Raw genomic sequence first — 21618 nt, forward strand, 5'->3', positions numbered from 1 at the left:
GGGTGACCTGCTCAGACTTTCGGCATTCAGGGATTGTGCCTTGAAGTAGAGTGGCATTAACAATTGTGCACCATAATGGGAGCATCAATAGTTTGATCTCATTGAAGAAGTTGGGAATAGCTGGTCATTGTAGTAGTTTGAGGATTCCAGATCTGCAAAAATTTTGAGAATGCTATTTTCTCCAAATAACTTGAAGGAGTTCCACGAAGCGTTGTTTTTGAGGATGTGCTCCAGTAGTCATGAGGGTACAACAATCCGGGAAGGGGAAGGGCTGGAGGGAGGTGAGAGAGGACAGTGCTCCAGTGCCCTCTGCAAATCAGATCTCATATTTTCCATCTTTTCCAGGAAGAAGGGGGCAAATTCTTCTCAGTTTGGTAGTGGACTGGATTCGGCTGGGAAAGAGTTGGGTAGCCCATTTGATTGAAGTTTAATGAGTTGAAAATGTTTTTTTTGTTTGGTTTCTAACTTGATCTAGTTGGTTTCTCCAGAAATTTGCTTTTGAGTTCCTAATGCTTTTGTAATAAGTATTCCTCAGTGATCTCAAATGCTTGAGGTGTTAAAAGGAAGGTGAGGATCTCCACTTTCATTCTGCTAGTTGCATGTTACGTCTTTCAGTATTGAGGCTGCCACTGTACCATGGTTTAGAGTCTTTAGTGGACAGTCATTTGAGCTGTAAGGGTGCAATCAAGTCTAGAATGTTCTACAAGGAGCAGGTGTAGTTGTTTGTTAGATCTTGAACATCTGAGCTGTCACCAGAAGGCAGAAGGATGACAGTTCATTACGGTTAATGTTTTGCAGGCTCCTTTTCATATTTTGGGTTACGTTAATTGAGTTGTATTTGTTCTTATGGATTTCCAAATGAAGAATGTGATGCGGTGGTGGTCAGACCAGTCACAGGCAAGGATATATTCCAGTTGAATAGGGTTAGCTTTTGTGATGATAAGGTCTAAGGTCCCTCTCTTGTTATGTGTGGGGCAGTCACAGAATTGTATCAGGTTGAGATAAGCAGGAAAGGATTTAAGGTTGTTAACTATAAGGTCATTCAAATAATTCCAGTAGAGATTGAGCCTCTAAGGTAGATTTGTGTGCAGTGTTGACCCCAGTTTGTTGCGATGATTTCCATGATTTCTTCTGTGAAATGTAGGTTATCTCCAGACAGTTGGTAGAACGTGTGTAATTTGCATAGTAGTCTGTTGCCTTTCCCCAAACAAATAAATACATCTCTCCAATGTCCAAAGTAACAAAATAGTCCAAATCTCCTTCTCCCAATTGGCCATCACAATTCACATCCTTTCCAACCACAACAAAAGTCCTTCTGCCAAAAAAAATAATCAAAATATGGGCTTAGAGGGCAGCTAGTTGGACGTGAAAGCATGCCACCTCTTGTTGGAGCATCACTAACTCCCCTAAGAAGTGGCATAGAAATGTCTGTGAATGATGAGGAGTAGATGGGGCAGCAGTGGTGGATCTAGGCTCCTGGTGATGTTGTGGCCAGAATAGAGGCACTGGCTGGAAGGACTGGGACAGTGGCACGTGCCTCTGCCTCCTCCTCCTCCTCCTCCAAAACCACCAGCCAGTGATATTCACCCGGGATGGCCTCCAACTGGTGGCAATGCAGCCAGGCAGCTATCTCCTACAGTGATGGTGGACCAACAGGAGTTGCTATATGAAAGCAGAACTAATTTTGTAAATAATTCTCAGAGCAAACACTTATTTATATAGCGCCACATTAGCAGAACATTGCTGCGCTCTAGGGCCATTGGAATTTTTGATGTTATTATTCACAGGGCCAACATTTCCCCTTTCATTTAAAGGATTTTTTAGTAAAAACCAAATAGACACTTTAGGGCCTATTAGGATGGTGAACCTTCATCCGCCCGCCACCTTAGCGGTGCTGGGATGGGCCCCTGCATGCGGCACATCACTGCATGTATAGTAATATGGATGGCAGTGTCTTACAGACATTGCCACCATATACAGGCCCTTTTCGCCCGATTGACTCGTCGACCAACGGAAAACCGGCGGACGGTCTTCCCGTCCGCTGGGGTCCCCCAGCCATACTAATGTGGTGGGGGAAATGGGATGTGGGCGGAGGAGGATGTAGGGCGGATTGCCACCACGGGCGATGGCGATCCAGCCAACATTATAATAGACTCCTTTGTGTCTAAAAAAAAAAAAATAGCTCTCATTAATGAATAAGGCATATATGCAGCACAAATAATGGGACTCTTGTTGTGCCTTAATAATGGAGACATGCTAGCATCAGGTCTCCTCCTCTCTGCAGTCTGCAGTATGTTTTTGGGCATCTGTAATGGACAATTTATTGTCTAACTTTAATTCCAGTGGCCCTGTTCTTCCCTGTCTGCCTTCTGCCCTCAATCCAAAGAGGCAGATAAAGAACAATAATGCTACATCACACAAGTTATGTATAACACAGCTATTTGGTCTGAGGTAAGTAGACAGTAGACAAAATGATGAACTACAGCACAGGGAAGGCAATAGGATATATATTTCTATGGCATGTTTGTCACAGCATTATCCCATCCTCCTAACTCTAAATCAGGCACTTAGTTCCATTTTATTCCCATACCTCACCCTCCACCACAAATTATTATCAACAAATATGTTCACTTGGCAGTAAGGAAAGTTACTGTACTGCAAGGTAATTTAGAGGGATTAAGCTAGGTAGAGGTGTTGCTTTCGCTTTAGAATAGTGTGGTATAACTGATCATCATGTGCTAAGCTTTTGCTTAGTCAGTCACTGTAGTTGCCGAATGGTGAAAGGGTAGCATTTGAACAGACATGAATCTGTCATGGAAGCCATGAAATATAAAAACATAAATCACTTGGCCAGGAAAATGTGGCACATGCTAAGAATAGATTTTTCAATTTTTTTGGGAGGTGGGAAAAGAAATTAGGAAAAAATAATTGAATTAAGTCAACAAAGTTAACACTGCAGTGCTTGATTGAACCATGTTGCAGTTAGGTCATGAGTGGCGAAATGTCATGGGCAGGGGGGGGGATGATGATGGGTGGGATAAATACCTTTCTTAACAAATACAATATACTTAATTTGTCAATAAATTGCACTGTGACTTACCACCACTCGCCCCTGCCACTACTGGGACTCCTTCCCCTTTAACCTCCTGGGCCTCCTCTGTCATGCTGGCACTGCTGGTGGACCCAAAACAGGTAGAATTAACCAGAATAGATACCAGATTCTCCTCCTACATAATTATTATTATTTTCAACAAAGTACAACAGCAATATCTCACTACAATTCAATTAGCAGTATCTTCTAGCAAGACCTTTTTCGCATAATGGAGGGACAGAGCTGTTATGAGTCATTGAAATGCAATGAAGGGGTAAAATGATCAATGAAGGACATATGGTCTTGGTCAGCAAATCCACTAGGATCTCACTCATTACTTTCCTGCCATGATGCACTGTCATGGAAACTCCTGGTATACTGTATGAATGAATAATAACCCAAGATTGGGGGGTTCATGACCATGGCCACTCTCTCATTTTGAATGTTTGAAGATGCGCAAGAAAGCCTTCTCAACAAACATGTATGGTGAATATTACCTTACTTGGACTAACAATAATTTTCACAGTACCAAAAGTCTGTTCTCATAGTCTTACAGTACCAAAAGACATATAAGGGGAGAGGAAAATCTTACTAAAAGAGCAGATAAAAAAAGATTAGTGGTACAGTTAATCTCTAAAAAATATTTTGAAGGAGACACAGTGGCATTGTATTTTTCTAAATCAGATAGCTTATTGCCCTATCCCTAATTTCCTAAACCTAAGTCCTATTCCTAATTTCCTAAACCTAAACTCCATTTTGAACTACTAATATATTGCAACAAATGATCTTTGCTTCTTTACTCCCTTTGATGGGCCAACACAGTCTCCCTTTTCAATACATACTACACATCACTGGGAGATTGGGACTGTATGAGTTACATAAAGAAAGGCACTGAGAATGCCAGCTCCCTGATATACTACTATCCTAGTGACAGGACAGGAGAGTTTGCATCAATTCTTAAATAATCAGACCAGACGAGCATCAAATAGGTAGTGCAGAACACCTGACTAGCTCAAGCTTGATCAGATATTATTCGTGACCGCAGCGTAAACTGAACTAACCACTGAGCGTGAGCAATATGCTATTTGGAAAAAAAATTATTTTTAAAAAGTATTAGTTATTTACTGAGTCCTGCAATCTCGACACCCAGGAGGTCGAGCACATCCTATTCCCAATCGATGATGTCCAATCAGTGTGTCGGCTGCTGTGTGGTGTACAACACAGCTGTGCGGCAGAGCATACTCCAACACACTCTCCCGCACAGCAACCAATGCTCCTGCAGGGTGTACCCTCTACCAGACCTGCTGCCAGCAGGAGGGGAGGCAGCGCTGGACCCAAAAAACACTTCAACCATCTGTGCTTTATAAAAAATCAGGGCCTGCACCCCTGAGGAGCGCCAGCACTCACTGGATGCACAACTAGTGGTGGAACTGGCGCAACTGCTTGCTGCTTGTTGTTCTGCCATGGGCCGGGTAAAAAAAAAAGATCAACACAAAGCATAATGTAAGAACTGAAGAAAGTGGAAAACAAGGAAAGGGAAAACAAAAAAGTATCAAAAGTAAAAAAAGACAAAAACGTAAAAACCACACAGAGAAGACATACACATAAAAATATGTAAATGAGGGGTGGGTAAGTGGGATGGCACAGATTCAAAAAGATTGAAAAATAGACCCAACAACATGCACAGAACAGCAGAGAAAGCAAAAAAAACAAAAAGGCCACACTCATGCGCACCACATGGTGCAGTTCATGCTGATTTTCAGCGTGTAATGCGCTACCAGCAGAAAAAACAGAGCACGAAGAGTCAGACAAGTATTTCCCTGCCCGACTGTGGAGTTCTGCTAAATCTGGGGCAGTTTTTTGTAACTTTGCAGAATACCGCAGAGCAAAACTCTGCAAGTTCTGCCCAGGCCTAGGCAGATTGTCACTTCAGCCCTCTTCTCTGCCTAGTGTTCATAATTTACCTACTCCCAGAATGTCAGCTCATTTATTCCACTCTGTCTGTTTACCTTCTCTCCATTCAGCCAGTAACTTTTGCCTCCACCTGTAACACCAACTTTCTCTCAGCCTATCTCTTCTGCCATGCTATGTCAAAATCTGACTTCTTTACCCTTTTTACACCCTTTTTGTCTATTACCTTTCACCTTCTCTTTTCATGTTAAAGCTCAATCAATCAATCAATCAAAGCATTTATATAGCGCACTACTCACCCAGAGGGTCTCAAGGCGCTGGGGGAGGGGGGTCCGCTACTGCTCGAACAGCCAGGTCTTGAGTTGCTTCCTGAAGGTCCTGGGTCAGGCGGAGGTAGGTTGGGAGGGAGTTCCATGTCTTGGCGGCGAGGTAGGAGAAGGACCGTCCCCCTGTGGTGGCTCTTCAGATGCGGGGGGCGGCGGCGAGGGCGTGGCCGGTCGATCGAAGCTGGCGTTTGGGAGCGTAGAAGTTGAGGCGGCTGTTGAGGTATCCTGGGCCTTGGTTGTGTAGGGCTTTGTGTGCGTGGGTGAGGAGTCGGAAGGTGATTCTCTTGTTGATCGGGAGCCAGTGCAGGTCTCTCAGGTGTCCGGAGATGTGGCTGCGACGGGGGATGTCCAGGATGAGTCGTGCTGAGGCGTTCTGGATCCGCTGGAGTCTCTTCTCGAGTTTGGCGGTGGTTCCGGCGTAGAGGGAGTTGCCGTAGTCCAGACGGCTGGTGACGAGGGCCTGGGTAACCGTCTTCCTGGTCTCGGTGGGGATCCACCGGAAGATCTTACGTAGCATCCGCAGGATGTTGAAGCACGACGAGGAGACGGCGTTGACTTGTCTGGTTATGGGGAGGGAGGAGTCCAGGATGAAGCCCAGGTTGCGTGCGTGGTCTGTTGGTTTGGGTGCGCTGCCTAGGGCAGGGGGCCACCAGGAGTCATCCCAGGCGGAGGGTGAGGATCCCAGGATGAGGATTTCCGTCTTGTCCGAGTTCAGTTTCAGGCGGCTGTTCTTCATCCATTTGGCTACCTCTTTCATCCCTTCGTGAAGGTTGGCTCTGGCGGTGGCGGGGTCGTTGGTGAGGGAGAGAATCAGCTGGGTGTCGTCGGCGTAGGAGATGATGTTGAGGTTGTGCTGGCGTGCGATGTCTGCGAGGGGGCTCATGTAGACGTTGAAGAGGGTTGGACTGAGCGAGGAGCCTTGAGGAATGCCGCAGATGACTTTGGTGGCTTCAGATCTGAACGGGGGAGGCGGACTCTCTGTGTCCTTCCGGCGAGGAAGGAGATGATCCACTCCAGTGCCTTCTCCTGGATTCCGACGTTGCTGAGTAGCTGCACTAGTGTACGGTGGCAGACAGTGTCGAAGGCCGCGGAGAGGTCTAGGAGGATGAGGGCTGCTGTTTCTCCGTTGTCGGGCAGGGCTCGGATGTCATCGGTGGCTGCGATCAGGGCGGTCTCGGTGCTGTGGTTGGCCCGGAAGCCAGACTGCGAGAGGTCGAGGGATCCGTTCATCTCGAGGAAGGCGGCCAGGTGCTTGTTGACAGTCTTCTCGATGACTTTTGCAGGAAACGGGAGCAGCGAGATGGGACGGTAGTTCTTGAGGTCGGTGGGGTCGGCTGATGGCTTCTTTAGTAGAGCGCTGAGTTCGGCGTGCTTCCAGCTCTCCGGGAAGGTAGCGGTGTCGAAGGAGGTGTTGATGATGTCCCGTAGGTGGGGTGCGATGACAGCGTCGGCCTTGTTGAAGACGTGGTGAGGGCAGGGGTCGGTAGGAGATCCGGAGTGGATGGAGTTCATCGTGCGGACGGTGTCTTCGGTGCTGATCGGAGTCCAGGCGCGGAGGGTGGTGGTGGGGGGCGGTAGTTCGGTCGTGGCGTGCCTCGGTTGAGTGCTGAAGCTGTAGTGTATGTCCGCGATCTTGTTGTGGAAGTAGGAGACGAGGGAGTTGCAGAGGTCTTGCAAAGGGGTGATGTCGTTGTTTCCGGCGTTGGGGTTGGAGAGCTCTTTCACGAGGTTGAAGAGTTCCTTGCTGTTGTGTGCGTTGTTGTCCAGTCATTCCTTGAAAGCGGTTTTCTTGGTGGCGTGGATGAGTTGGTGGTGTTTTCGGGTGGCGAGCTTGAGGGCAGTCATGGTGTCCGGTGTTGGGTCTCTGCGCCATGTTCTCTCGAGGGCTCTGCAGTTCTTCTTGGAGCTCTTGAGTTCGTCGGTGAACCATGGGGCTTTCTTGCTACCGGGTCTGCTAGGCGGGGTCTTCAGAGGGGCGAGGTCGTCTGCGCAGTTGCTGATCCACTTCGCGAGGTTGGTGGCCGCCTGGCTTGGGTTCGTTGTGCTGGTGGGAGGGTACATGCTCAAGGAGGTCGCGAGCTGGTCGGCTGTGATCTTGTTCCAGCTTCTGCTTGCAACCTGTTGCTGGTGGTGGTGGATCGTGGTCCTTCTGAAGCTCTGTCCCAAATCTCTCAGACTTCCCTCCTTCAACACCATTCTCTCACTTTTTCTCTCATCCACTTTTTCTCTCATCCACAGCTTAAGGTTATCCTCTTCTAGGCTCTCAGAGCTTTTGCCTTCTATACCACACTATAATCTTATTGCGCCCACCTCCCGTATCTGAGCTCCTCCTCGGATTCCCTCACTACCACCCAGGAAAAGTGCCTCTCATCTTAACATGCCTTGTTTCTCAAATATATTTCATTGGTTTTAAAGAGATGATAAAGGCTGGCTTTAATCCACTGCAGCAGGTGCTTTTGAATCATCGTACATTATTGCTAAACACAGCACCCACTCCAGGTCAGCACCTATTGCCCAGTTGCACTTCTCTAAAACTGGCCCTGGTACTGGTACCCACTTTGTGAATGAGCTGTTTGATTGCCGGCATCCGAGAGTGGCCAGAATCGCCTAATCATTGTTCTGGACTGAATGTTATCATCGAGCATTCAGAACAACAGAGGTTTTTTTAACCTTTTGTGTTCCTTCTATTGTGTTTCATATCTATGTGAGCTCAGCAAGCAATTTGTCTTCCTCTGATGTGGAATTTGCAAATAGCATTATTTTCTTTTTCATTGTTAAAACTATGTTTGTGGTTCAAACCTGGGATGTATATAACATTTGAAGTGGCAGTAATGTGATCCTTACTTTCGTTAATTACGAATAAAATATTTTTGCGGAATAAAATTATAATATTTGGCATGTAGAAATATAGATTGATTTGGAAACATGGAATTATTTTGGTGAAAAGCAAACTATTCTTTTAGGTAGTATATTATGGAAATTCGCCTTTGTGACACATTGCTGTGTGTGATATGAATGTGAACTATATGTTGTGATTTCCCTGCCAATAACTCATTGGAATGATTTTAGTTCAGGCTCTACGTCATGGGCTCTGCCCCCACCATTCAGCAAAGATTACGAAAAACTACTTCATGAGTAAATCATGAATAACCTAGTATTATGAAAACTCATTGCGTATGCACTCTATCACTCATACCTGCATTTATCCATTCATTTATCCACCTATTGACCCATTTTTGCATTTGCCCATCCACAATACCACCCTCACCCACAAACCGACCAATCAATGTAGAAGCACTTTCAGTTATAAACCAGACCTATTGGATTTGCCAATGCTTATTCATATGACAAGAGATTAGCCATAGCATATCAAAGCAAACTAATCCAGGAGAGCCCCCTCATCATGAAAAAATGGTCGAGCAAGTCATTAAAGATAACAATATACAACACTAATCCAGGCAATAAGCGGTAGACACTTGATTTGAAATGTTATGAGGTGAAAGGGATGCTGACTAGAAAATCAACAAGCATTAGCAAAGACAACATTTCTGAGTTTGCCAGTGATTTTTTGCTGGTAGATTTTGCCAGTCCTTGTCGAATTGTAGTGATAACATTGGTAAAGCCAATAGAGCAGCTTGCCATCCTGGATTGCTATTTTTTGTCATTTCCAAGATGGTGTTCACGATTTACTTTGAACAAATTGATGGACAACTTGTAAGTATATAAAATAATGTTCCAAGAATCCAGAATATTATTTTATATACTTCGCCGATGACAGCAAAGTTACCTGTTGGTGCAATGTAGTGTGCATCGTGGAAGTATAAACAATAACACTATTTCCAGTAGTGGAGATTTAAGAGCACGACTGAAGAAGTGAGCATGGAGAGAGGAAATGGAGAGAGAAAAACAGAGGGGGATAAAGAGAGACATTTCCGTGAGCTATTCTTCAATTAAGTGCTACAGCTAAAGTGCCTGAGAATAATGCAAAAAGACAAATAGTTTCCTGACATCAGTAGAAAGATACAACTCAATCAATCAAAAAAGAGGGTGAAGCCTAAATGATCCACTGAAATCGGTAGAATAGGAAAGAAAGGCATCAAATCAGGACAGGGAATTAAAAGAGGCAGGAAAGACATCAACTCATGGGTCGGCAGCAGACCCAAGGCCCACTCAAAATGAATGTTACAGTGATGTTGGTGACACACAACTAAAACTCTCTCTATATATGAGAATAAAAAACATTATTCCACATGTGTACCATTAGGGCAATTTGAGAACTTTTGGTAATAAATCCAGGGTACTGCCTGCCTGTCAGCCAACACCTCATTACTTGTTTTTGTACAGCACTTCATAGTGCAAGTCTACCGTTTCAGTAGCAACATTGGAAGAATGCAGTCAATGCATTGGAGGATTTGAACTCAGGAACTCCAGACAACAACATTTGTCATGAGTGAGTTTTCAGCAGACGCAACGATCCTGCTGGTTTACAGCAAAAAAGTTCGATTCATATTTTGAGGTTATCAAGTATATAAGCAACTCAAATACATTTTAAGTACAGACTATTTGTTTATTTCTTGTTCATTCCGATTTTAATATGTTTTGATGAACTGGCACTAATTAAACCTGCTTTACGTAAGCTATGTTATTAAATTCACAATAGGTGTATCGGTTTTATTTTTTATTTATTGTAGATACAATTTTTCCCGTGAGGAGATGGAACTGAAAGGATAGGCAGGCACACCAGGAACATTCGAGGCAATCACCAAGTAGTTTTATGCTGTTTATTGTTTTTGTTGCGCTGCAGAGCCGAGTGCAGGTTCCACAGGTATCAGATGGGAATAATATCATTTCAGAGGCATACATTTTAAATCCAAACAATTGTAATTCGTGCTCAGTTTGAATCTTCTTCTGCCTCCTGGGAGAAAGCCAGAGATGGAGAGCAAGAAAATACAATCCACAAAATCGACAAGCGGATGGCTCGACTGTAATAACAAAATATAACACTGTCGGCGCAAAGCAGTTTGGGAAGACTGAATACCAATAGCATCCGACAAGCAAAAGTCATCCATCTTGCAGCGCAGGAATGAGCCAAGAGTTCAGCTCTAAAAGCAGGAGCCACAAGCAATACAATGTGGCAGCGCGCCACAAAAATGAATTAAAAGCAATGCCATGTAAAATTTAAATGTTGATCATGCTCTGAAAGTGAGGGCTGAGGACATTGAGAACGGAGCCATGCCAGCGTAAGGGTGGAGGAAGAGTGGAGCCTTGCCAGCCGAAGTGTGGAGGAAGAGGGGAGCCATGCCAGCCGAAGGGTGGAAGAAGAGGGGAGCCATGCCAGCCTAAGGGTAGAGGAAGAGGGGAGCCATGCCAGCCTAAGGGTGGAGGAAGAGGGGAGCCATGCCAGCCGAAGGGTGGAAGAAGAGGGGAGCCATGCCAGCCTAAGGGTAGAGGAAGAGGGGAGCCATGCCAGCCTAAGGGTAGAGGAAGAGGGGAGCCATGCCAGCCTAAGGATGAAGGAAGAGGGGAGCCATGCCAGCCTAAGGGTAGAGGAAGAGGGGAGCCATGCCAGCCGAAGGGTGAAGGAAGAGGGGAGCCATGCCAGCCTAAGGGTAGAGGAAGAGGGGAGCCATGCCAGCCTAAGGATGAAGGAAGAGGGGAGCCATGCCAGCCTAAGGGTAGAGGAAGAGGGGAGCCATGCCAGCCGAAGGGTGAAGGAAGAGGGGAGCCATGCCAGCCTAAGGGTAGAGGAAGAGGGGAGCCATGCCAGCCTAAGGGTAGAGGAAGAGGGGAGCCATGCCAGCCGAAGGGTGGAAGAAGAGGGGAGCCATGCCAGCCTAAGGGTAGAAGAAGAGGGGAGCCTTGCCAGCCGAAGTGTGGAGGAAGAGGGGAGCCATGCCAGCCTAAGGGTAGAAGAAGAGGGGAGCCTTGCCAGCCGAAGTGTGGAAGAAGAGGGGAGCCATGCCAGCCTAAGGGTAGAGGAAGAGGGGAGCCATGCCAGCCTAAGGGTAGAGGAAGAGGGGAGCCATGTCAGCCTAAGGGTGAAGGAAGAGGGGAGCCATGCCAGCCTAAGAGTGGAGGCAAAGGGGAGCCATGCCTGGCTGCGGCAGGAATGAGAGAGCGGGCATGCCTCCTGGGTCCAGAAGGAGAGGGGAGGCATGCCAACCTGGGGGTGAAGGGGAGTTTGGGGGGCAGCCGAGCACTGAGAGGTCTGCTCCCCAGGCAGATTGGGAGGGGGTGGGGGGTGAGTCGGGAGCAGCCATTTTGTGGCTTTGGGCTGCCTTGGTTAGTAGCCCAAAGGCAGTCCAATTTCGTAAAGTAACCCAAGGCTATTTAGGGGAATGTAGCGCTTGCCCAGCCACCATTTTAGGTTCTGTTGACCTGGTGGCTGGGAGCGATGTAGGTTAGGTTTTTTGGCAGTGGTGGGTGGCGCTTATAGTGGGTTCTGGCTTTTTTGGTTGCAATGGTGAGCTGTTCAGGATATGGCCAGTGAAGATGTGCGCGTTTTTGAAGCCATCCGCCTGCTCAGTGAGGCAGGTTGGATGGATGTGCTGGTGGGCCCCCAGGGTGGAGCGCACACCCCGTGAGGCGCGCGTCCACATGCGCGGCGGTGGCCATTCTGGCCTGTTCGCCACCACGCAAGATGGGCAACTTCCAGGTGAGTCCCCAGGGCCGCACGGATGCCAAAGGCGCGGCCCTGGTTGTGGGAGGCCTAGATGAGGGGGTGCGGACTGCGGGCAGGCGTAAGCCATGGCGGGGGAGCGCCGTCGGCATCTCCCCGCGCCTGTGCAGATGGATGCGGACCGCCCTGGTACATCGGGGACCTGGGCAAAGGAGAATGGCAGCGGTATGGGGAAGGCGCGGCATGCGTCTCCCCGCCTCGTGGGCTTGTAGGCTCTGGCCCCACATCGGGTTCCCGAGCGGCTGGGAGGTGGCAGGCCAGTCCCGGGGAAGCTGGCAGAGGGGGCTCTGGGGCGGTGGGGGTAAGAGGCCAGGTGCACGTGTGGTGGTGTGCACAGGGAGGGGAGAGAGCCCCATTCAACATTTGTCGTGGCCCGAAGGTGGCTCTAAATGATGACATTGATGAGGGGGAGACCACGGTGTAGGGTTCCTCTGTTGACGCAGCCATGTCCTTGGTGGTGACCGTGGGCACAACAGCAAGGATGGCAAGGTGCGACATCAAGTCGGCTTTCCTGCTGCTTTCAGTCCACCCAGACAATTGGGGCTTACTGGGGATCCAGTTAACAGCCGCTGGTACAGGGACAAAGCGTTGCCGATGGGCTGCTCGATGTCTTGCGCACTGTTCGATTGCTTCAGTACGTTCCTACGATGGTTGTTCACGAAACGGACAGGTCACCAAGGAGTATCGCACTACCTGGATGACTTTTTCTTGGTCAGCACCCCAGGCTCCGCGGACTGCCAGTGTCGCAGGGATTCTGCTCCTACACAGAACTGTGCATAGAGACTTGGAACCTCAGTGAATTAGAGTGTGCCAAAACTCACCTTAGTATCCAAAATCCCCTACCAGACTAGCAATCAGTGTCTCATTGGTTCTTACACACCCCCAATGATTATACAACCCAGAACATGAATTTAGAACACCTCAGGTCACGTGGAACACATGAACACTCTTTCGGTATACTATCATACCAGTCCAGAACGAGTAAATGAGGACACGTGCAAGTTTGAAATATTTATTTCTAATGCAGTGTTCTCAAGCGCAGTATCTTGGCTAATACAAGCAAACATAGTATAAGCAACAAGGTTATCAGCATAGGTACTAGTCCATAAAATACAAAGGGTGAAAGCATGTTAAAATGCTAAAGGGAAAAGGTCTAAATAGAACCTCAATCTTACCCCCCTTGCTAGCATATTATATTATATTATAGAAGGTCTCTTTGGGTTTTAGAAGGGAGGCCCTATTCCTCTGGTCTTAGTAGAAAGGGATCACATCATCTTCTACACCAACTCTCTGCATGCGGGTATTAATCAAGTGTGTATGCATGCTCTGCGCAGTGCATTATTAAACGCGCCAAAAGCCAGAGTTGGCCACAGCTGCCTATGTGTTATGTCTAAGACGTGCGCTGATCAGACCGAACAACAACCTCTGTGTTGAAATAACCTTGAAGGCCTTGGCACTCACTGTTCAGACATAGCTTACCAAGCAAAGCTGATAGTATAGGAAAAACATATTATTCTCGTGTGAAGCAAAATATTCCACTTGGCTCAAAGCATTAAACAACAATATGTGCCGTGTACAAAAGAAGCAGAGAGGTAAAATGGTGTTTAAACTTCTAATAAGCTCATGCTAACTTATCACAGTGTAAAGGCAAAGCCTAACTACATGACACCAGGTTGCGCTGGACAGGTTTCAGGAGATCAGGGGGGAGTTGGGCATGCCATTGGCACAGGAGAAGACAGTTGGGCCGTGCACAGCACTGTCATTCTTGGTTATTGAGCTGTACTCAGGGGCAATGGAGTACCGTTTACCAGCGGGGGAGAAGCAGCAAATGTTGGGGCAGCTGGAGGTTATGTTGGCACGACACAAAGTCACTGTCTTGTAAATACAGGTGATGTTGAGTCACCTCAATTTCACTTGCGGAATGGCACGAGGGGGGGCGTATTTTCTGTAGGAGATTGGGCAGGGCTTTGGCCAGGCGGAGGCCACTGCATCATTACATGTGGCTGTCCGCGGGTATTTGCGAGGACCTGAGGAGGTGGCAGTTCTTTTGACAGAACTTTAACAGGATCCCCACACAGAGGGGGGATGACCTTGTCTGGGATATCCAAATCTTTTCGGACGTGGCAGGGGAGGTGGTGCGGAGAAGTGGCCCCCTGAGCTGGCAGGTGTGGTAGGAGCATTGCGTTTCTGGCTGGGTTTGGACGGGAGGAGCCATGGCACGCATTCCTTTCTGATCGGCGTGGCGTCGGAAGCGCACAGCCGAGGGTGAGGGCTAGGGGACATCATGCGCTCGGGCAGGTGGTCGGCCGACTGCTACAGGCGCTACGTGTGCTGCACTTCTAGCCAACGATGGCGCGGTTGTGTATGTTGCTCCTGTACTTACGCATGTTTTTTGTTTCAGGTCCGGTGGCGGGTCCCCTCGCCAGGGATATGTCCATGTGGTTCGTGGGCTATTCATTTGTAAGACGGGCCCAGGGGCAGGCCCGTGCCAGGTATTTTGGAAGGAACTTTGGGTTTAATCCTAATGTTTTAATGTGTGTTGGAAAGGAAAGGGAGAATGCTCTAGAGGGAACTGTTGGCGACGCTTCACAGGATGTTGGTGGCGGGTAGGTGTCCTGGTGTCTTGGTCCTCCAGTTAGGAGAGAACGACATGGTCGGAGAGACGGGACTGGTATTGACGAGGGCCATGAGGAGGGATTTGGAGGAGATTAAGAGGAAGTAGGCAGGGTACACAGTAGTCTGGATGGAGTATATTCTGCGTCGGGTGTGGAGGGGTGCAGTGCACCTTAGGCAGTGGACAAGGCCAGGAGGAAGGTGAATGTGGAAATGGTTCGGTTTAGTCGGCATTTAGGTTTTTCTAGAAGAGGGTACGGGGACATTCGGTATGATGCACCGGAGTTGTTTGGGGCGACGGTGTTCACCTTTCACGCCTTGGTATGGCTCTTTATTTGTGAGAATTGCGAGAAGTGCTGGCCAGGATACTGGGAGTGTGCAGAGAGTGGGAGGGTGGTTAGCGAGGTTCGACAGGGCAGGGAGTTAGGGGGGCATTGGGGGCAGGAAAAGGGGACACAGTGTAGTCGCCTACCCTCCTACCTTTTCCTGGGTGGCTGAGTTGTTTTTCAAGTTTGCCAAGTTTGGCTGGAGTTTGGTAGCCTGTCGTTAAGTTTGGGGAGTTGGTGAAAAGGAGCGGGGAAAGGTTAAGCAGGTTGGAAGTTTACATTAGAGGTTCGTTAGTTACAGTTGCAGGAAGGCAGATAGGATTGTAGGTCTTGGGAGGGTAGGAGTTTTAAATGTTATGTGATAAGATTGTGTATTATTTAATGTATTGAAAGTTTATGCATTGTATGTTGCAGCGTGGGGGGTTTTATCATGTGGGGATCATAGGGGTGGGGGGAGGAAAAGTCAAGGGGTCAGGTAAATCGATGTTTAGAGAGGTTTTAGTTTTGTAAGGCAAAGCGCCAATTTAAATAAATTGTGATGTGCACCTGTTTTAATAAAGCGGCCTTTTACACACACAAATGGTTGTCGGTGTGGCTTGCCCCCTCATCCCTCCCAAGGAGGATTTGGGGGGCAGCCGAGCACCGCGAGGTCTGCCCACCGGGCAGATTGGGAGGGGGTGGGGGTGAGTGGGGGTCAGCCATTTTGTGGCTTTGGGCTGCCTTGGTTAGTCGCCCAAAGGCTGCCCAATTTCGTAAAGTAGCCCAAGGCTATTTAGGGGAATGTAGCGCTTGCCCAGCCACCATTTTATGTTCTGGTGGCTGGGAGCGTTATAGGTTAGGTTTTTTGGCCCCACCCTCCCTCCCTGGGCCAAGGTTTTTGTGGGAGGATTTTATGGTAGGTTTTTTCAGCAGGGGCCGTGTTTGGAACAGGTGCAAAGGGGTTTTAATTATTGTATTTCTGTCGCTTGGAACAGGTACTGGCAGAGTTGTTTTTCAAGTTGGCCAAGTTTGGCTGAAGTTTGGCAGTTTATCGTTAAGTTTGGGGAGTTGGTGAACAGGAGCGGAGAAAGGTTAAGCAGGTTGGAAGTTTACATTAGAGGTTCGTTAGTTACAGTTGCAGGAAGGCAGATAGGATTGTAGGTCTTGGGAGGGTAGGAGTTTTAAATGTTATGTGATTAGATTGTGTATTATTTAATGTATTGGAAGTTATGCATTGTATTTTGCAGCTTGGGGGTTTTTAATCATGTGGGGATCGTAGGGGTGGGGGGAGGAAAAGTCAAGGGGTCAGGTAAATCGATGTTTAGAGAAGTTTTAGTTTTGTAAGGCAAAGTGCCAGTTTAAATAAATTGTGATGTGCACCTGTTTCAATAAAGCGGCATTTTACACACACAAATGGTTGTCGGTGTGGCTTGCCCCTCATCCCTCCCAATGGAGAGCATAGACGTGCAAGCCTGTGACTGAAAGGAAAGCGAAGCTATGCCTGCCTGGGATGTATATTTTACTCCATAGAAAAAGTGAATACAAACAATATATGTGGTGCTATACAATTCTGATTACAATGCTATACAATATAATACAATGGGTAGTATTGATTCCTTTCATTTCATATATAGAAAACATTCTTCTCAAGCTTTGAGGTACAAGGAGCCATTTCCACATTAATAAATATAACACAATCTTTCAGCTCCACTCAAATTGAACCACTCACTCCTAATACTCCCACTTATTCCTTCCCTCATTTCTACCATTCATGCCTTTTCCAACCCCTGTTTACATTCACTGTCTGAAAAAAAATGCGAAATGACTATTTTTTCAGCCGTTGTTGTGTTGTAGGTCGGAGTCGTATATAGTCCGGTATACGATAATTTCCGTGGAAAGTATTTACAGCAGAGGCCAGCTCAGGTAAGCGTGGTGGAAGGGGCGGGGTAGTTTGGGAGGGGGGAGCCGATAGACGACGGAATAGGTATAATTAAATAGATAAATAATACCTATCCTGTTATCTGTCGGCTTCCAACCCCCAGCACCCGCTGCGCCCTGCCCCACCCACCGTGCTTTCTCGAGCCGGCTGCTGCTGACTATGTACAGTCTCCACCTTTTCTGGACCACCTCAGATAGTACCACATAAAATGGCGGATCAACCAGAGGGCTATTTGAAAATGATGTAAAAACTCCTTAAGGGCCAGCCTTAATATGCCCACTAATTTAAACATGGAAATGACTCCAGTTCCTTTAGTGTTATAAAACGTTTAGAAGACAAGGCCACGAATGTCAAGTGCTTAACATTTAAAACAAAACAAGAAATTGGATGCAATTGGAAGCTAGAATTAACCAAGCTATTGGTTTAGCTTCTGCCTGGAGTAAAAGCAAAAATCATGGTCACAAATGCACACTTGGAACATGCACAGAAGCTCTTAGATCAACACGCCTTTGAATTCACAGTTTTACAAAGCGCAATAGGCATTGAGGCAACCACGCTAAGATAAAAAGAGACCCAAACTCAAAGCTTAAAGTTCAAACATCTTATATAGTCATGTCACCAGGATATGACAATCAATTGCTAAAAAAAAAAATAGAGCTTGTTCAAAGAGTCACGCGTGGAATAGCGTCCCTGCAAGCTAAGCACGTGGGTGAATTTTGAAAAATAAAATAAACATATATTTCTTGTTTATGATGTTGATAATCAGACTTGTTTAGTGTTGCTTATATATTTGTCAGTGTCATGCATTTTGAATACGAATGTGTCCTCGGTGATAACTTCAATTATTTGTATTAACTACAATTATCTTAATTGTTTTCATAGCCAGTGTTGCACAAAACATCATTTTTGCAATCATTTCCCATCAATGGAAATGCAATGTAAATGAGACTTGTTTAACCTCACACTGTCTATCTAACCTGTGTGATTCCTGTGTTGAGAATATTTGTTATCACAACAAGTGCCAAGACAAACATGAAATGTCTTGGGGATGTTAGCGTGCAGAAACAAAAACTCGAATCCAGTAGCACGACTCTCGCCACCAAATAAATCTCAAGGTCAGAAACCACACGTGCAACAACCACTATCTGTACCATTCTTATACCATCTAAAGCATTTGGAGCAGAAATGCCTCGGACAGCTTTCCTAAAGTCAAAGATAAAAAATGCTAGAAATGCAAAGAAATACATAAATAAATACTTTGGAGAATAGAGGTAGGTTATTGGAGTAGAAGGCACAAAAATCAGTGAAAGGGTATACTTCTCGAATTTTACGCACATTAAAGAGATCACAACAATAAAAAAGAGTATAGATTCCCATGACGCCTTTAATTAGTCTGGCAGATTGATATATTGCCCTGCCGAAAGTGTTTAAAATGCTTCCGACTTCCAGCACAGCATGTCCTAACATCACTTTAAAGGGCCTTGTTCTGCATGTGATTTTATAATGATAGAAAATGCTTCCCTGAAGGCAGGATGTTAAATATATGTTTAGAGGCAGCGTTGGAGAGTTTTGTAGCTCCGGAATAGTATTCCTTGAAGAACTATGCTGGAATCCTTTGACCAAAACAAGCAAGCATTAGTAAATGCAAAGGGATGCATGCTTTCTACATTGTAGGCTAAAAAGTAAGCCTCTCTTGATTGGGAAAAATATATATCGGGGCATCTGGTAGTGTATGAGCCAATAAATATGGTTTAAGGTGAATTTGTTCGTGAGACACCCTTGTGGAATTGCTGAATTCGGATATCGTTGTCACTGCATTGATATATAGCACTTAGGGACAGATGTACAACCGGTTTTTGAGGTTGTAAACGGGAATTCGGCACGTTTGCTACCGCATAAAAGGTCAGACCAGAGTACAAACCATATTTTGCGAATCACTAACCTATCAGCGACTAGTAAAATATGGTTTGCGACTCGCTATTTGGAAGGGGCGTGCCAAGGGCGTCCCATCCTAATAGAGAGTGCAATGGCATGTAAGATTGTTTTGCAACCGCATTTGCGGTCGCAAAACACTCAAAGTTTACCACCCTTTTTCAAAGGGTGTTAAGCCACTCGCAAATCGGAAGGGGACCCCAGGGGACCCATTCCCCTTCGTGAATAGGTGCGTAAATATTTTTTAAGAGCAGGCAGTGGGCCAAGGGACCACTGCCTGCTCTTAAAAAGCAAGCATTTGCAAAGCAATCAGTCTCACCTTTGGTACCTTATATGCATTTAGCTATGCAGCACATTAACCCGGGTGCTAAAACATCTATTGTTCTTTAACATAGAGGGAAAGTAAGCACCAAACTGCGTAAAATGCCAGGTATGGGAACACCTGGAGAGAAATATTGCCTTTCAGCAAGAAATGGTTTAGTCTAAAGCTCTGTTTTTAGTATAAAATCAGGGCCTTCGGTGGTCATATCACTGAAAATACAAGATTTGAGAAAAATATTATTGCCTGCCGGTGCTCGTGGAAGACAATTTTTATGGACTAGAATCTAGAGAAGGCTAAAGTGTTTTAAATATATTTTTCCTAACATTTTCCAAGTTTCAACTTTACACAAATTCATATATGGGCTATACAGGCGAAGTGCACTCCGGTTTTATGTTTCTTTTCTTACTAGGAAGTGTTCTCAGCAAAGCACACAGTCAATGATAGGGTTAAATAGGCTCTCTCATCCAGAATCAACACTCAGCATTCACATGCGTCACTGAAACTTGGTTTACTAACTTCCTTACTAATGTGGAAGACTTGCTACTAACTAATCCTGAAAAATTCACAAATAGTATTGGGAATACCAAATATGTGCACAATTATTTCACATAAATCACTGGCACTTGCATTGCAAGCTCATCTATTCCATTAAAACTAAAACCTTGGAGCAAACTATCTTTAAATGGACCTGAAAGAACGTGTTATTTATATAAAGTCTTCCAACAAACTAATCTCTTCAATGAGAATTTACAATTACGCATGGATTTCAATGCACACAAGATCAATAAAACACAGAAGGAGCCATGACAACTAGTCCCACGTAGATGATAGATACTTTCCTCCAACAGTCAGACTTTTAATGAACTAGCACTCGGTTGCCATAGCCATTCCCTATGTTCTTGCTATTGGTCCATTTGCATATTTACAAGTTTATGGCCATGGATTAACTTCAACCAATATCTGCCCTTCACCCTTAAATGAACACAGTTATAAAGTCTACAATAAAATCAAACAGCATCCCAAGGCTCCTTAAGAATTCACCTCTAAGGTTCTGGGCTAACGCCTTTCCTCCATGGACTACTGAATCTTCATTAACACGAGTTCCAACAGGAAAAAGCACAACATAACATTGCTCTAAACATTGCAGCAACAAGTCTCAGTTGAGTTGGCTGCAACATTCACATCACCCCACCTCCAGTGGCATGTTCTTCTTACCTTTCCACATAATAAATATCCAGCTCAAAACCAGATCTTTTACAAATACGGCTATTTACAAAAGCAGCCTATAACAACTCTGGAAATTCATCACCATATAGGTAACATTGGAAAAACTATGAATCCAGGAATGAATCAGTATCTGGTCTGCTTTTGCTTAAATTCACCTCAGCCTCACCACCACAAAGCAGCATTCAATATGATGAATTGGCCAAAAGGTGACAAAAGTCCAGAGAGATCAGGGATTTGTGTGAAAAAATAGCAAGTGGCTAAACGTGAAGCCTCCTTCAAGAAAGGGGCCCAATCAAATTGACCTAAACCCACCATGAGAAGGCCAAGACTACAGATATAAGGCAAATCTGATAAACTGTGTTTGAACAGGTTTATTTCACCCTGACAAAGTACAAAGTCTAAAGATCGATCAGGGAAAATTTATTTAATCTGAAAAGTCAACAGATTTGTTTGAGGTCATGCAAGGGCATGTACTACTTCTATTGCATTTTAATAATCATTTTGCAAATGTGAATAATTATCCTAAGGCTAGGGGGAGAAAGTTTGCTTCATTAACCACTTCTACTAAATTCAAATAGGGTATGATCTAACTAGTGCTGCCTCGATTGCGCAAGAGTAGACACCCTTAGTTGTGAAAAAACCCAGTCCCATTCATGAGGCCAACTTCGATGAACGTTACCCAAACAGTAGTTTAGAAATGATAGACATTTTTGTTTTTTCCATGTTTTAGTCTTATTGAGGCTTGATTAAAGAACTACTGGTAATTGGCATATCACACAAAAATACAGTACAAAAAACAGCAAGTTCATAATCAAATAGGATTATAGATTGCGGTAATGGGATTGCTTTAAAATAGCTCTGAAAGATCTCACATATCTGAGTGATAATTGTTTCCACAGTACAAAGGTAAATGGATAAAGTACTCTACAACCACATCAAGCCCATTAACCAGACCCTATAGTCTATATGTTGAATTATTTAGGGTTAAGGCAAGAACAATCTGTGTCGAGGTTCAGTTGAAAAGTCTAACAATGGGAAATCATGGTTGCCTTCAGAAGAGCCACCTCATATTCAAAATGTATTCAAAGTAATGGTCCCCATCAAAGTACCTGACCTGCTTCCCCGATTTTTTCACCTTACTAGTACCTGCAAGTCCAGTGGTGCTCTACAAGTGGCATGCAAAATTGCCCTGGTGGCAATTTTATCACAAGAGGCGCCCCAAATAATAGTGATAAACAGTAAACCCCCAAAATGACAGTGATGATGCAAGGTT

The sequence above is a fragment of the Lissotriton vulgaris genome, chromosome 4_1, assembly GCF_964263255.1.
Source record: "Lissotriton vulgaris chromosome 4_1, aLisVul1.2, whole genome shotgun sequence".
In the NCBI taxonomy this organism is placed as follows: domain Eukaryota; kingdom Metazoa; phylum Chordata; class Amphibia; order Caudata; family Salamandridae; genus Lissotriton; species Lissotriton vulgaris.